Source organism: Mustela nigripes, chromosome 1 (genome assembly GCF_022355385.1).
Source record: "Mustela nigripes isolate SB6536 chromosome 1, MUSNIG.SB6536, whole genome shotgun sequence".
In the NCBI taxonomy this organism is placed as follows: Eukaryota; Metazoa; Chordata; class Mammalia; order Carnivora; family Mustelidae; genus Mustela; species Mustela nigripes.
Genome location: NC_081557.1, coordinates 8035004 through 8048160, shown reverse-complemented (window position 1 = coordinate 8048160; position 13157 = coordinate 8035004). Strand labels below are relative to the sequence as shown.

The window sequence follows — 13157 nt, the reverse complement described above, 5'->3', positions numbered from 1 at the left end:
CTCTGCCTGCCTCTCTGCCTACTTGTGATCTCTGTCTGTTGAATAAACAAATTAAAAGTCTTTAAAAAAAAAAAAGAATTTATGAGTATGGGAGACACATGAGTTTCTTTTTTTTTAACACTTTTTTTTTAAGATTTTATTTATTGATTTGACAAACAGAGATTACAAGTAGGCAGAGAGGCAGGCAGAGAGAGAGAGGAGGAAGCAGGCTCCCTGCTGGGCAGAGAGGCCAATGTGGGGCTCGCTCTCAGGACCCTGGGATCATGACCTGAGCCAAAGGCAGAGGCTTTAACCCACTGAGCCACCCAGGCGCCCCGACACATGAGTTTTTATCAGCCAAAGACATGGGTCTTTCTGTTACCATTTCCTTTATAACGCATTACTTTATGCCTTCCCAAAGGTATTGATCTAATTGCCATCAACGCCAATGGTAGAACTTTTAGCCGTGGCAATCTAGTTGACTTTGTTAATTTAGGTAGCTTTGGGAGAAATGGGTTCCCCTGTCACTGGCGATCTCTCCTAGGATACCCCATAAGGAAATATATTTTCTAAAATTTCTTAGTCATGATTATGGTGTCAGCCATCCTGCATGGGAAGTTTTCAATCCATCCCAAAAACATACAGCCGCAAGAACATACTGATAACCCATTGCAGGGAACAACTGAATGAAATCCATTTGTAAGTCTTCACGTGCCCCAATAGGTGGTGGGGATGCTCCATCTAACTTAATGGTCTTTCCAGGGCTATGGGTTGGACAAATCAGTCCCCAAGACTGGCTAACCAATTTGGTAGCCAAAATTGGTAAACCAGTTATGAGACCTCAGAGCAGTTACCCGCGCACCATAGTTTTTTGTAATTTGGATCATTTCATCTGTCCCACAGTGAGTTGCAGAATGTAGGGCTTTCAGTAATGGCATTTAGAAAGAACCCAGCAGCCACCTGGGCCCTCAGTGAGTCATCTAGTTTTGCACTTGCACCCTCATTCATTCAAGTTGCCTACTGGAATAATTTTAGTGCTGGTCAATTTAGCATAGAAGTCCGCTAGAGTACTTCTTGATACTCAGCTTCTGTATTCTAGTAGGATCTTCAATGTTAATTGTTGCAAGTTGTTAGGGAATAGAATAGCAGGGAGTGGTTCATTTATTTCTTGGGGCCCATTTTTGATGGGGGTTTCTTTAGAAATGAGGAACCCTCTCTGTTTCCATAACATGCCCAAGTCATGGGCCATCCCATAGGTATGCATGCTATCAGCATAAATGCTTATTGATTTTACTGTGCGTAGCTGACAAGCCTGGGGTCGGGCATGTGGCTTTGCTTCATCACACAGACTTGAGTTGGGAAAGATTTCCCCTTCCAATAGTTTTAAGATTTTATGTATTTGACAGAGAGAGAGAGAGAGAGAGAGAGAGAGAGAGAGAGAGCGCTAGCACAGACAAGGGGAACTGCAGAGGAAGAGGGAGAAGCAGACTCCCCTGTTGAAAAGGGAGCCCAATTCGGGGCTCAATCCCAGGACCCAGGGATCATGACCTGAGCTGAAGGCAGACGCTTAACCGTCTGAACCATCCGGGCACCCCCCCCTTTCCAAAAGTTTATATTGAGTTGTTACAGCATATCATGCTCAATATTTCCCTAATGAACTCTTAGCGTAGGACCCATGAGCCAAGAATATCACCTCTGGGTTTTCCACTGTGTCCTATGAGTCAGTGCAAGCCACCTCACACCCCACACCCACCCAGGTATGGTGGTCAATCCCGTTGTCAGGCAGGGAAAGTAGAGTAGCAGAGCTGGCTGAGCAAGGTGCCAACCACTTAAGGTGGAGGTCAGAAGATGAGAGGAGAAGGTTCTCATAAGGCATAAGTCTACCTGCTGAGAAACGTTGAGCCTGATCAGAGAGCATGGGGTACTTGGAAGTGTCAGACATGTACTAATACCAGTTCTGCCAATCTAGCTGCTGTAGCCAGAGCTTTCCAACAGTTTGGATATGGTCTGGCTACTGGGTTTAACTGTAAGCTATAGTAAGCAACCAGTCCATGTTTTCCTCCATGCTGCTATGTTAGAATTCCTAGAGTCTGCTTATCATGCTTGTGGACAAATAAGATAAAAGATTTAGTATAATTTAGGAGCCCTAGGGTGAGATTTTGTTGTAGAGCTAATGTTAGTTGGCTAAAGCCTTGCTCATGATTATCTTCCCAGGGTAAGGGCACTGGAATTGGGACCCTTGTAAGCCCATACAGGGGAGTTGCAATGAGAGAAAACTTTGGAACCCAAGATCCACAATATCCTACAAATCCAAGGAAACCCCTTAACTGTCACTTAGTTGTGAGTCTGGGGAAGTCTGGGATAATCTCTATTCTTTCAGATGAGAGACAGAGACTGCTTTTGCAATCAAACAATGTCCTAGGTTGGGGGCCTTGCCTTTGGAGAAGAGTTTTTCATTGGAGGCTTATGGGTTTTGCAAGCTAAGTGCTGTAATAGATAAACCAAAATCTATTTCTTAGGCCTCCCTCCTGGCGGGGATGTACCAGTAGATCATCTCCATATGTAATGACTGTAGAGTTGTTAGGGAACTGTAAGTCTGCCAAGCCTTGATGTTAATAAAACTTGTGAAAAAAAATAAGGACAGGTCTTCAGCAATCCAGGTATACTGTTGGTTTTTCCAAGCCAAGGTGGATAAACACTGATTCTTCTTGTCAGCTGGGCTCCTACAGAAAGTGGAGCTGAGAGCCACCACTGTGAACCATTTTAAGTTTGTAGGTATATTAGACAGCAAGGTGTTGGGGATTTGGAACTCCAGGGAACCTTGGTATCACAATTTTACTGACTGTACGCAGATCTTGTACAAAACTCCAACCTCATCCATTTGATTTTTTTTTAAGATTTTATTTATTTATTTGAGAGAGAGAGTGAGTGAGAGAGAGAGAGTGGGCAAGATCGAGAGCACATGAGCAGGGGCAGAAGGAGAGGGAGAAGCAGGCTTCCCTGCTGAGTGGAGAGCCAGACCTGGTGCTGGATCCCAGGACCCTGAGATCATGACCTGAGCTGAAGGCAGACGCTTAACTGACTGAGCCACCCAGGTGCCCCTATTTGATTTTTTTAATGGGTAAAATGGGAGCATTGCAGGAGTCAGCCCTTGCTTCATTTAGTCTTCTCCAACTGTCTCCAACTGTGAGCGCCCTCAGATACCTTCTGGTTTAGTGGATATTAAGTCAACTCAGGCAGGGATTTGAAATATTTTTATGGGTTCAGCTCTCTTAATTTTGCCTTTGTTGGTTGAAGAAAAAGCCCATAGGCATTCAGGCACTTCTGAGAGATCAGGGCTTTCATGCTTTCTTTTTTACTTTATTTTTTAAATTGTTCTTATTTGTTAAGAATTTAAAATTTTTAAAATTTTTATTTATTTATTTAGAGAGAATGAGAGCAGCAGGAGGGGCAGAGATAGAGAGAGAGAGAGAATCCCAAGCTGACTCCATAATCAGCAGGGAACCCGACACGGGACACTGAGATCAGGATCTCAGCTGAGATCAAGAGCCGAACGTTTAACTGCACCACCTGGGCTCCCCAGAGGTCATTTCTCCTGAGTTAAATTTTACATGTCTCCTCAATTTGGAAAGCAGATCTCATCCTCACAGTCTTACTAGGGCAGGGCCACACAGGACGAGAGTATGGGTCCCCAAAAATGGTCCTAGTGCCACCTGGACTGGTTTAGATAGAGGTACCCTTTGAGCTTACTTAGAAACTCTCACTACAGAAATACACCCTTTACTCCAAGGGGTTTTCCCCTTTATGAAAGCAGGGTCTCACGTGGATACAGTGGCTCTGGACTTCACCGACATTAAACAGGCTCCTCTGTGAATGTTTACCTTAGTGCCCCCTTGCTCATTTAGAGGCATCGTAGGGAGTGATTTACCTGACGAGCCCTCATAGCCCATCAATCCTTATGATTATTTTGGTAATCTGATTTTGCAAGACTTCCCCCAGGGGGGAAACAACCTGGATTCCTAGGTGGAAGTCCATGAAAAGATGGGTTCAGGGGACACCTGGGTGGCTCAGTTGTTAAGCTTCTGCCTTCAGCTCAGGTCATGATCCCAGGGTCCTGGGATTAAGCCCCACATTGAGCTCCCTGCTCAGCCCCCCTGCTTGTGCTCCCTCTCTCAGTGTGTCTCTCTGTCAAATAAACAAATAAATACATTTTTAAATTAATATATAATATATTATTTGCCCCAGGGGTACAGGTCTGTGAATCATCAGGCTTACACATTTCACAGAACTCACCACAGCACATATCCTCCCCAATGTCCATAACCCAGCCACCCTATCCCTACCCCCCACCCACCACCCAGCAAACCTTGATTTGTTTCTTGAGATTAAAAGCCTCTTAAGGTTTGTCTCCTTCCCCATCCCATCTTGTTTCATCTTTTCCCTCCCTACCCCCATGACCCCCAACCCTGCCTCTCAAATTCCTCATATCAGAGAGATCGTATTATAATTGTCTTTCTCTGATTGACTTATTTCGCTCAGCATAACACCCTCTAGTTCCATCCAGGTCATTGCAAATGACAAGATTTCATTTCTTTTGATGGCTGCATAATATTCCATTCGTTGTATAGCTGTACCACATCTTCTTTATCCATTCATCTGCTGATAGACATCTAGACTCTTTCCATAGTTTGGCAATGTCCATAGTGGACATTACTGCTATAAACATTCAGGTGCACGTGCCCCTTCAGATCCCTACATTTGTATCTTTAGGGTAAATACCCAGTAGTGTGATTTCTGGGTTGTAGGGTAGCTCTATTTTCAACTTTTTGAGGAAACTCCATGCTGTTTCCCAGAGTGGCTGCACCAGCTTACATTCCCACCAACAGTGTAAGAGGGTTCCCCTTTCTCCACATGCTCACCAGCACCTGTTGTGTCCTGACTTGTTAGTTTTAGCCATTCTGACTAGTGTGGGGTGGTATCTCATTGTGGTTTTGATTTGTATTTCTCTGTTCCCGAGTGATGTTGAGCACTTTTTTATGTGTCTATTGGCCATCTGGATATCTTCTTTGCAGAACTGTCTGTTCATGTCTTCTGCCCATTTCTTGATTGGATTATTTGTTCTTTGAGTATTGAGTTTGATAAGTTCTTTATAGATTTTGGATTCTAGCCCTTTATCTGATATGTCATTTGCAAATATCTTCTCCCATTCTGTCAGTTGTCTTTTGGTTTTTTTTTTTACTGTTTCCTTTGCTGTGCAAAAGCTTTTGATGTTAATGAAGTCCCAGCAGTTCATTTTTGCCCTTGCTTCCAATGCCTTTGGCAATGTTTCTAGGAAGAATTTGCAGTGTCTGAGGCCAAAGAGGTTGCTGCCTGTGTTCTCCTCAAGGATTTTAATGAGTTCCTACCTCACATTGAGGTCTTTCATCCATTTTGAGTCTATTTTTGTATGTGGTGTAAGGAAGTGGTCCAGTTTTATCCTTCTGCATGTGGTTGTCCAATTTTTCCAACACCATTTGTTGAAGAGACTGTCTTTTTTCTATTGGACATTCTTTCCTGCTTTGTCGAACATTAGTTGACCATAGAGTTGAGGGTCCATTTCTGGGTTCTCAATTCTGTTATATGGAGCTATGTGTCTGTTTTAGTGCCAGTACTGTACTATCTTGATGATTACAGTTTTGTAATAGAGCTTGGCGACTGGAATTGTGATGCCACTAACTTTGACTTTCTTTTTCAACATTCCTCTGGTTATTCGGGGTCTTTTCTGGGTCCATAAAAATTTTAGGATTATTTTTTCCATTTCTTTGAAAAAATTGATGGTATTTTGATAAGTAGTGCATTAAATGGGTAGATTGCTTTAGGTACTTTAGACAGTTTCATAATATGTGTTCTTCCAGTCCATGAGCATGGAACATTTTTCCATTTCTTTGTCTCTTTCTCAATTTCTTTCATAAGTACTTTATAGTTTTCTGAGTACAGATTCTTTGACTCTTTGGTTAGGTTTATTCCTAGGTATCTTATGGTTTTGGGTGCCGTTGTAAATGGGATCAACTCCTTAATTTCTCTTTCTTCTGCCTTGTTGTTGGTATATAGAAATGCAGCTGATTTTTGTGCATTGATTTTATATCCTGACACTTTACTGAATTCCTGTATGAGTTCTAGCAGTTTTGGGGTGGAGTCTTTTGGGTTTTCCACATAAAGTACCATATCATCTGTAAAGAGTGAGAGTTTGACTTCTTCTTTGCCGATTCAGATGCCATATATTTCTTTTTGTTGTCTGATTGCTGAGGCTGGACTTCTAATACTATGTTGAATAGCAGTGGTGATAGTGGACATCCTACTATGTTCCTGACATTAGGGGAAAAGCTCCCATTTTTTTCTCCATTGAGAATGATATTTGCTGTGTGTTTTTCATAGGTGGCTTTGATGATATTAAAGTATGTTCCCTCTATGCCTACACTGTGAAGGGTTTGCTTAAGAAAGGATGCTGTACTTTGTCAAGTGCTTTTTAAACATCTATTGAGAGTATCATATGGTTCTTGTTCTTTCTTTTATTAATGTATTGTATCACATTGATTGATTTGCGGATGTTGAACCAACCTTGTAGCCCAGGAATAAATCCCACTTGATCGTGGTGAATAATCCTTTTAATGTACTGTTAGATCATGCTGGCTAATATTTTGGCGTAAATTTTTGCATCCATGTTCATCAAGGATATTGGTCTGTAATTCTCCATTTTTTTTTCATCTTTTTTAAAAGGGTTTGTTTATTTATTTGAGAGAGAGAGAGAGAGACATAGTGAGAGGGAGGGAACACAAGCAAGGGGATCTGCAAAGGGAGAGGGAGAAGCAGGCTCCCTGGGGAGCCCAACATGGAGCTCGATCCCAGGACCCCGGAATTATGACTCAAGCCGAAGGCAGGCACTTAACTACTGAGCCACCCAGGTGCCCCTAGGGTTAGGTTTTATACTTGAGACCTTTCTTGTTTCTTTCTTTTTTTTAATTTATTTTTTCTCTTTTCAGTGTTCCAGAATTCATTGTTTATGCACCACACCCAGTGCTCCATGCAATACATCCCCTCCATAATACCCAACACCAAGCTCACCCAACTTCCTACTGCCCTCCCCTCCAAAACCCTCAGTTTGTTTCTCAGAGTCCACAGTCTCTCACAGTTTGTCTCCCCCTTTCTTGTTTCTTGAGAAAGGCTTATATTGCTATATACTTTCCTCTCAGGATCGCCTTTACTGTCCCAAAGATTTTGAACAGTTGTGTTTTCATTTTCATTTGTTTCCATGAATTTTTTCAATTCTTCTTTAATTTCCTGGTTGACCCATTCATTCTTTAGAAGGATGCTCTTTAGTCTCCATGTATTTGAGTTCTTTCCAACTTTCCTCTTGTGGTTGAGTTCTAGCTTCAGAGCATTGTGGTCTGAAAATATGCAGGGAATGATCCCAATCTTTTGGTAGCAGTTGAGACCTGATTTGTGACCAGGATGTGATCTATTCTGGAGAATGTTCTATGTACACTAGAGAAGAATGTGTATGCTGTTGCTTTGGGATGGAATGTTCTAAATATATCTGTGATATCCATCTGGTCCAGTGTGTCATTTAAAGCCTTTATTTCCTTGTTGATCTTTTGCTCGGATGATCTGTCCAATTCAGTGAGGGGGGTGTTAAAGTCCCCTACTATTATTGTATTATTGTCTATGTGTTTCTTTGATTTTGTTATTAATTGGCTTATATAACTGGTTGCTCCCATATTAGGGGCATAGATATTTAAAATTATTAGATCTTCTTGTTGGACAGACCCTTTAAGTATGATATAGTGTCCTTCCTCGTGTCTTAGTATGGTCTTTGGCTTAAAATCTAATTTATCTGATATAAGCATTACCACTCCAGCTTTCTTTTGATGTCTGTTAGCATGGTAAATTGTTTTCCACCCCCTCACTCTAAATCTGGAAGTGTCTTTGAGTCTAAAATGAGTTTCTTGTAGACAGCATATTAATGGGTTTTGGTTTTTTATCCATTCTGATACCTGCATCTTTTGATTAGGGTATTTAGCCCATTTACATTCAGGATAACTATTGAGAGATATGAATTTAGTGCCATTTTATTGCCTGTAAGGTGACTGTTACTGTATATTGTCTTCATTCCTTTCTGATCTGTGACTTTTAGGCTCTCTCTTTGCTAGAGGACCCCATTCAATATTCCCTGTAGGCTGGTTTGGTGTTTGCAAATTCTTTCACTTTTTATTTGTCCTGGAAGCTTTTTATCTCTCCTTCTATTTTCAAAGACAGCCTAGCTGGATATGGTATTCTTGGCTGCATATTTTTCTCGTTTATTGCTCTGAATATATCATGCCAGTCCTTTCTGGCCTCCTAGGTCTCTGTGGATAAGTCTGCTGCCAATCTAATATTTCTACCATTGTATGTTACAGACCTCTTGTCCTGAGCTGCTTTCAGGATTTTCTCTTGTGTATTTTGGTCTGTTAGAAGAAACTACCTTCCAAAATTTTAAAGAAAGAGAAACTCATATATATATATATATATATATATATATATATATATATATATGAGTTTCTGTAAACATGATTGAAGGGATGGAATATGACTATAAAGATGAAAATTAAAAAGATTCTAAAAAAGAAATAAGAAGTTGGTTGGAAAAAGAAAAAGGAAAAGGAAAGACTGTTCTCAGGCTGGAGACTAGAACAAAGCCATGTGCTAGGTTTAGGGTATATTTTGATCTACTAGAAGAAATTGTATCCCAAATTTTTAAACAAAAAAAAAAACACCTATATATATACAAATAATAAGGTTAAATACAATGAAGGGATAAAATATGACTATAGCATGAAATTTTAATATATTTTTAAAGGGTATTGATAAGATAAAATAGTTAAAAGTTAAAATAGCCTTACCTCCAAGGAGACCAAGTATCTTCAAGTGACAGAAGTGCTCCACAAACTAAAGCTACAGAGTAGAGGGATACTGAGAGAAGAGAAGCAGTCAGCCTCGGCCCAGTCCACCCCAAGCAACAGCCCCCACTCTTCCCTTCAGCACAAGTCCAGAGGCTGGTTCACTTCTAGTCCTTCCACAGCCTTACCTGGCCCATATCCTGGCACCATGGATTCTGCAAGTGGGGACAAGGACAAAAACTTGGTGGATAAATAGAGACTTTTTGGACCAAGATCCCTCCAGAAGTCTGATTCAGGAGGTTTTGCCATCCAGACTTACAGAGGAGCCCAGAAGCCTCCAATGGAACTGATTCATGTCCAGGCCACCCAAATGGCCAAAGATCCAGCAACCTTCAAGCCACCCAAGATGGACATCCTATTGATGGAAGGGAAGAAACCACTGCCGCAGACCCATAATCTCAAACCCCTTGACTTAAATGTGCTCACACCCACTGGCTTCTAGAGCTCTTTGTATTCCAGGGACTCTGGATAGAGGGTATCTTGTACCCAACTCCCCTTTTACCTTGGCTTTGACATAGGAGAGGTTTTCTTGTTTGTTTGCTTTTTAAAGATTTTGTTTATTTATTTGACAGAGAGAGATCACAAGTAGGCAGAGGCAGGCAGAGAGAGAGGGGAAAACAGGCTCCCTACTGAGCAGAGCACTGGATGTGGGGCTCGATTCCAGGACCCTGGGATCATGACCTGAGCCAAAGTCAGAGGCTTTAACCCACTGAGCCACCCAGGCACCCCCAACCCTTTTTTTTTTTTTTTGCTTTTAAAACCTCTTAAACTGAAGCTAGAGCTGGAGATACACTTGGTTTTTGAGAAATGTTAGTGGAAAAAAAAAAGAAATGTTAGTGCAAAGCTTGTCCTTGCGTGTGTGAAAGAAACCATTTTGTATGGTTTAAAGTTAAATAATTCTGGTGGTGACGTATGGGGGACCTCATTAGTCGTTTTTGTATCATTTACCTTAGACGAGAACTTTGATCATTGCTTACTACGTAAATAATATTTCTGTTGTTCTGGAACTGAGGCTTCTTGACTTCTTTACCACTGTAAACATGTGCGTGACCTAGCCACGGAGTAGAGGTGTGCCCCAACTAGTTGAGACTTTGATCCTCTTGACTGTACACTTCCATGTGCTCCAGGCTTGTCAGCTGGGGGGCCTGAGATCTGTTTGGCAGCCAGGGCAGCAGGGTCCCCCACTTCCTGGGCTGAAACCGGAGCATTCCTCTGTTTGGTAGCCTTCCAGGTCACTTTGTCCTGCAGCCACTTCTTACCAGAACACTTCTGGCCAGTGCTGTTGGAGGGATGCTTCGCTTTTTTGTGTCTCAGAACAAACACTAGTCTTGCGTATCCTATTTTGCACTTTTAAAGATTTTATTTATTTATTTATTTGACAGACAGAGATCACAAGTAGGCAGAAAGGCAGGCAGAAAGAGAGGAAGGGAAGCAGGCTCTCTGCTGAACAGAGAGCCCGATGCAGGGCTGGATCTCAGGACCCTGGGATCATGACCTGAGCCAAAGGCAAAGGCTTTAGCCCACTGAACCACCCAGGCGCCCCTCCTATTTTGCACTTTTAAAATGAAATTAATTTACCTCCAATCTGATTGAAAACTTCCTAAGGGAGAAAATTCAGGCTACTGGCTTGGTATAGATAAATGGATGTTAAACTTTTTTCAGGTATGCGCAAAGTGTACCTATGTTTAGATGGTAGTCTTGAGGTTCACGTGAAACTAGTGTCATCCTATTTTGATTTTTGTTTCTATTTTAATTTTCTTGTTCAGGCCAGGCATAAAAAAATTTTTTTTTCTGAGAAGTGCAAGAATTTAAAATTTTTCTGTATGAAATCATTGCCCCCAAGAAAGAGCTACATACTTTTATAAATAAGTTGCAAAGGAAAAGAACTAAGGAAGCCACTTTATTTGTCCTCACCATGTATGTGTTCATTGTCTTAAATGCAGTCTCAAATTCCCACTGGTTTTTTTTTTCTAATATTTTATTTATTTATTTGACAGACAAAGATCCCAGGTAGGCAGAGAGACAGGAGGGGGCAGGGAGCAGACTCTCTGCTGAGCAGAGAGCCCTATGCCGGGCTGGATCCCAGGACCCCGAGATCATGACATGAGCGGAAGGCAGAGGCTTAATCCACTGAGCCACCCAGGCGCCGCCCCCCATTTTTTGTTTTGGATTCTATCATGTCTACATAAGGAGCTGAGCCGACCTTCCCATAGAGAAGCCCTGGAGTCTAAAATGATCAGAATAATTAATTTATTTGTTTCTTCTGTTATGCTTGTATCTCTTATTTGTTTTGACAATAAACAAACTTCTTTTTTTTTTTTAAGGTTTTCTTTATTTGTTTGACAGACAGAGATCACAAGTAGGTGGAGAGGCAGGCAGAGAGAGAGAGAGAGGAGGAAGCAGACTCCCCACTGAGCAGAGAGCCCGATGCAGGGCTCCATCCCAGGACCCTCATGACATGAGCCGAAGGCAGAGGCTTTAACACACTGAGCCACCCAGGCACCCCCAATAAACAAACTTCTTAAACTGCTTTCTCAAAAAAAAAAAAAAAAGTTAAAATACGAAAGAGAAAAAATTTTAAAACAGAGTAAGAAAAAAGTAAAAATTTTAAAAAATCTAACTTTGGAAGACTAAAGGATCATGGGGGAAAATCCATAAATGCTATATGTTGCTTTCCCCTAGCTCTGAAGCTCCTTAATTTTCATTGGTCGGTCAACTCTGTTTTGGCTGGATGTTCTTGCTGATCTTCTGGGGAAGGGCCTGTTGCCGTGATTGTGATTCTCAGATGTCTTTGCTTGAGGCGGAATTGCACCGCCCTTGCCAGGGGCCAGGCTGAGTGATCTGCGCGGGTTTGCTCTTGGAGCTTTTGTTCCCTGAGCGCATTCCGTACCGCTTTGGAGGATGGGAATGAAAATGGCCGCCTCCCAATCTCCAGCCCAGAGGAGCCGAGAGCTCGGGCCCCACGCCTCAGTGGGCCCTTGGAGAAAAGCGCTCAATCCCTCCCATGTCCCTGGTCTCCGGCCACACTCCAAGCTCACCCGCCTATGACCAAGCGTTTCTGTCTCTGGCACACGGCCCTGTTTGGAGTCTCCAAACCCAGCAGATTCCTGCCACGCACTCCTGCACCACTCTCCCTGAAGGTGAGTCTCCCCAGATCTGCCACTTCTGGGGTCCCTGCTTGAAGAATAGTGGTCTGACTGTGCCACGGATCATGGCCTAAGGTAACCCTGAGCTGAGAGCGCACTCCTCAGCCTCGTTTCTGCAGCAGCTTCCCTGCTCCAATACCTGTGAGCTCTGCCACACTCAGACACCCCCAATCCTTCTGTGACCCTGCGTCCCTGAGACCACACTGTCCCTGCGAGGGCTCCACCTCCTGCTTAGCCTCTAGAGTGATGTCTCTGAGTGGAAAAGACTTCTAAAAGTCTGGATTCTGTGCTCCGCTGCCCCACCGCTTGCTGGGAGCCCCCCCCCCCCCCCCCCACGGTCTATCTTCCTGTCGCTTTGGATTCACTTCTCTGCTCATCATACCTTCAGGAAAGTGGTCGATTTTCTGTTCCTAGAATTGCAACTCTTCTTCTCTTCTATCTTTTTGTAGATGTTTGTAGGTGTTCGAAATAGTTTGATAACTATCTAGCTAAACTCCTGAGACCTAATGAGAGATATCACAGTCTCCTACTCCTCCACCCTAAAGATCTTTAAAAAGAAAAAGAAAGAAAGGAAAGGAAAGATGGGTTTAGCAGGGGGCGTTCCTTTGGTTCCCATGCCCCTGGTCGTTTACAACACAGGCCAGCATTCCGGGGTGCAGTATTCCTGTCTGGAGGAGTTCTAGGTTTCTGTCTTGCCATGTGTGCGTGGAGGTCCTCTCTGACCCTGGAGCTGTTGTATGTCCTCTGTGTCATAAGTGTATTGGCTTTTGCATTGTACCTGGCTTTGTGTTTTTTTTTTTTCAAAATGCTCAGCAAGGGGGATGGCTTTCCAGCCTAGCTTCTGTTCCTTTGTCAGGCTACCTAGTTTGGACCTGGGCCTTCTAATGAATAAGGAAGTCAGGACACTTTTCTGTGCCTGGGTGTCATAAAGCCAAGAGCATTTCGCCAAAAGTGTTTCCAATCTTGTCTTATAGTGTGAGACTGGCTCAGATTTCCTTTGTTTGCAAGATGGGATGATAGACCAGTCAGTGTTTTGAGGAAGTCCTCTCAGCTAGGTCTT

At 42.7% G+C, this 13157-nt stretch overlaps 1 pseudogene; it reads left to right on the top strand.

The window, feature by feature from the left end:
- The window catches only part of LOC132008438 (putative monooxygenase p33MONOX), a 14861-nt pseudogene extending 5425 nt beyond the window's left edge, over nucleotides 1–9436 (top strand).
- Nucleotides 9437–13157: the final 3721 nt, after the last annotated feature.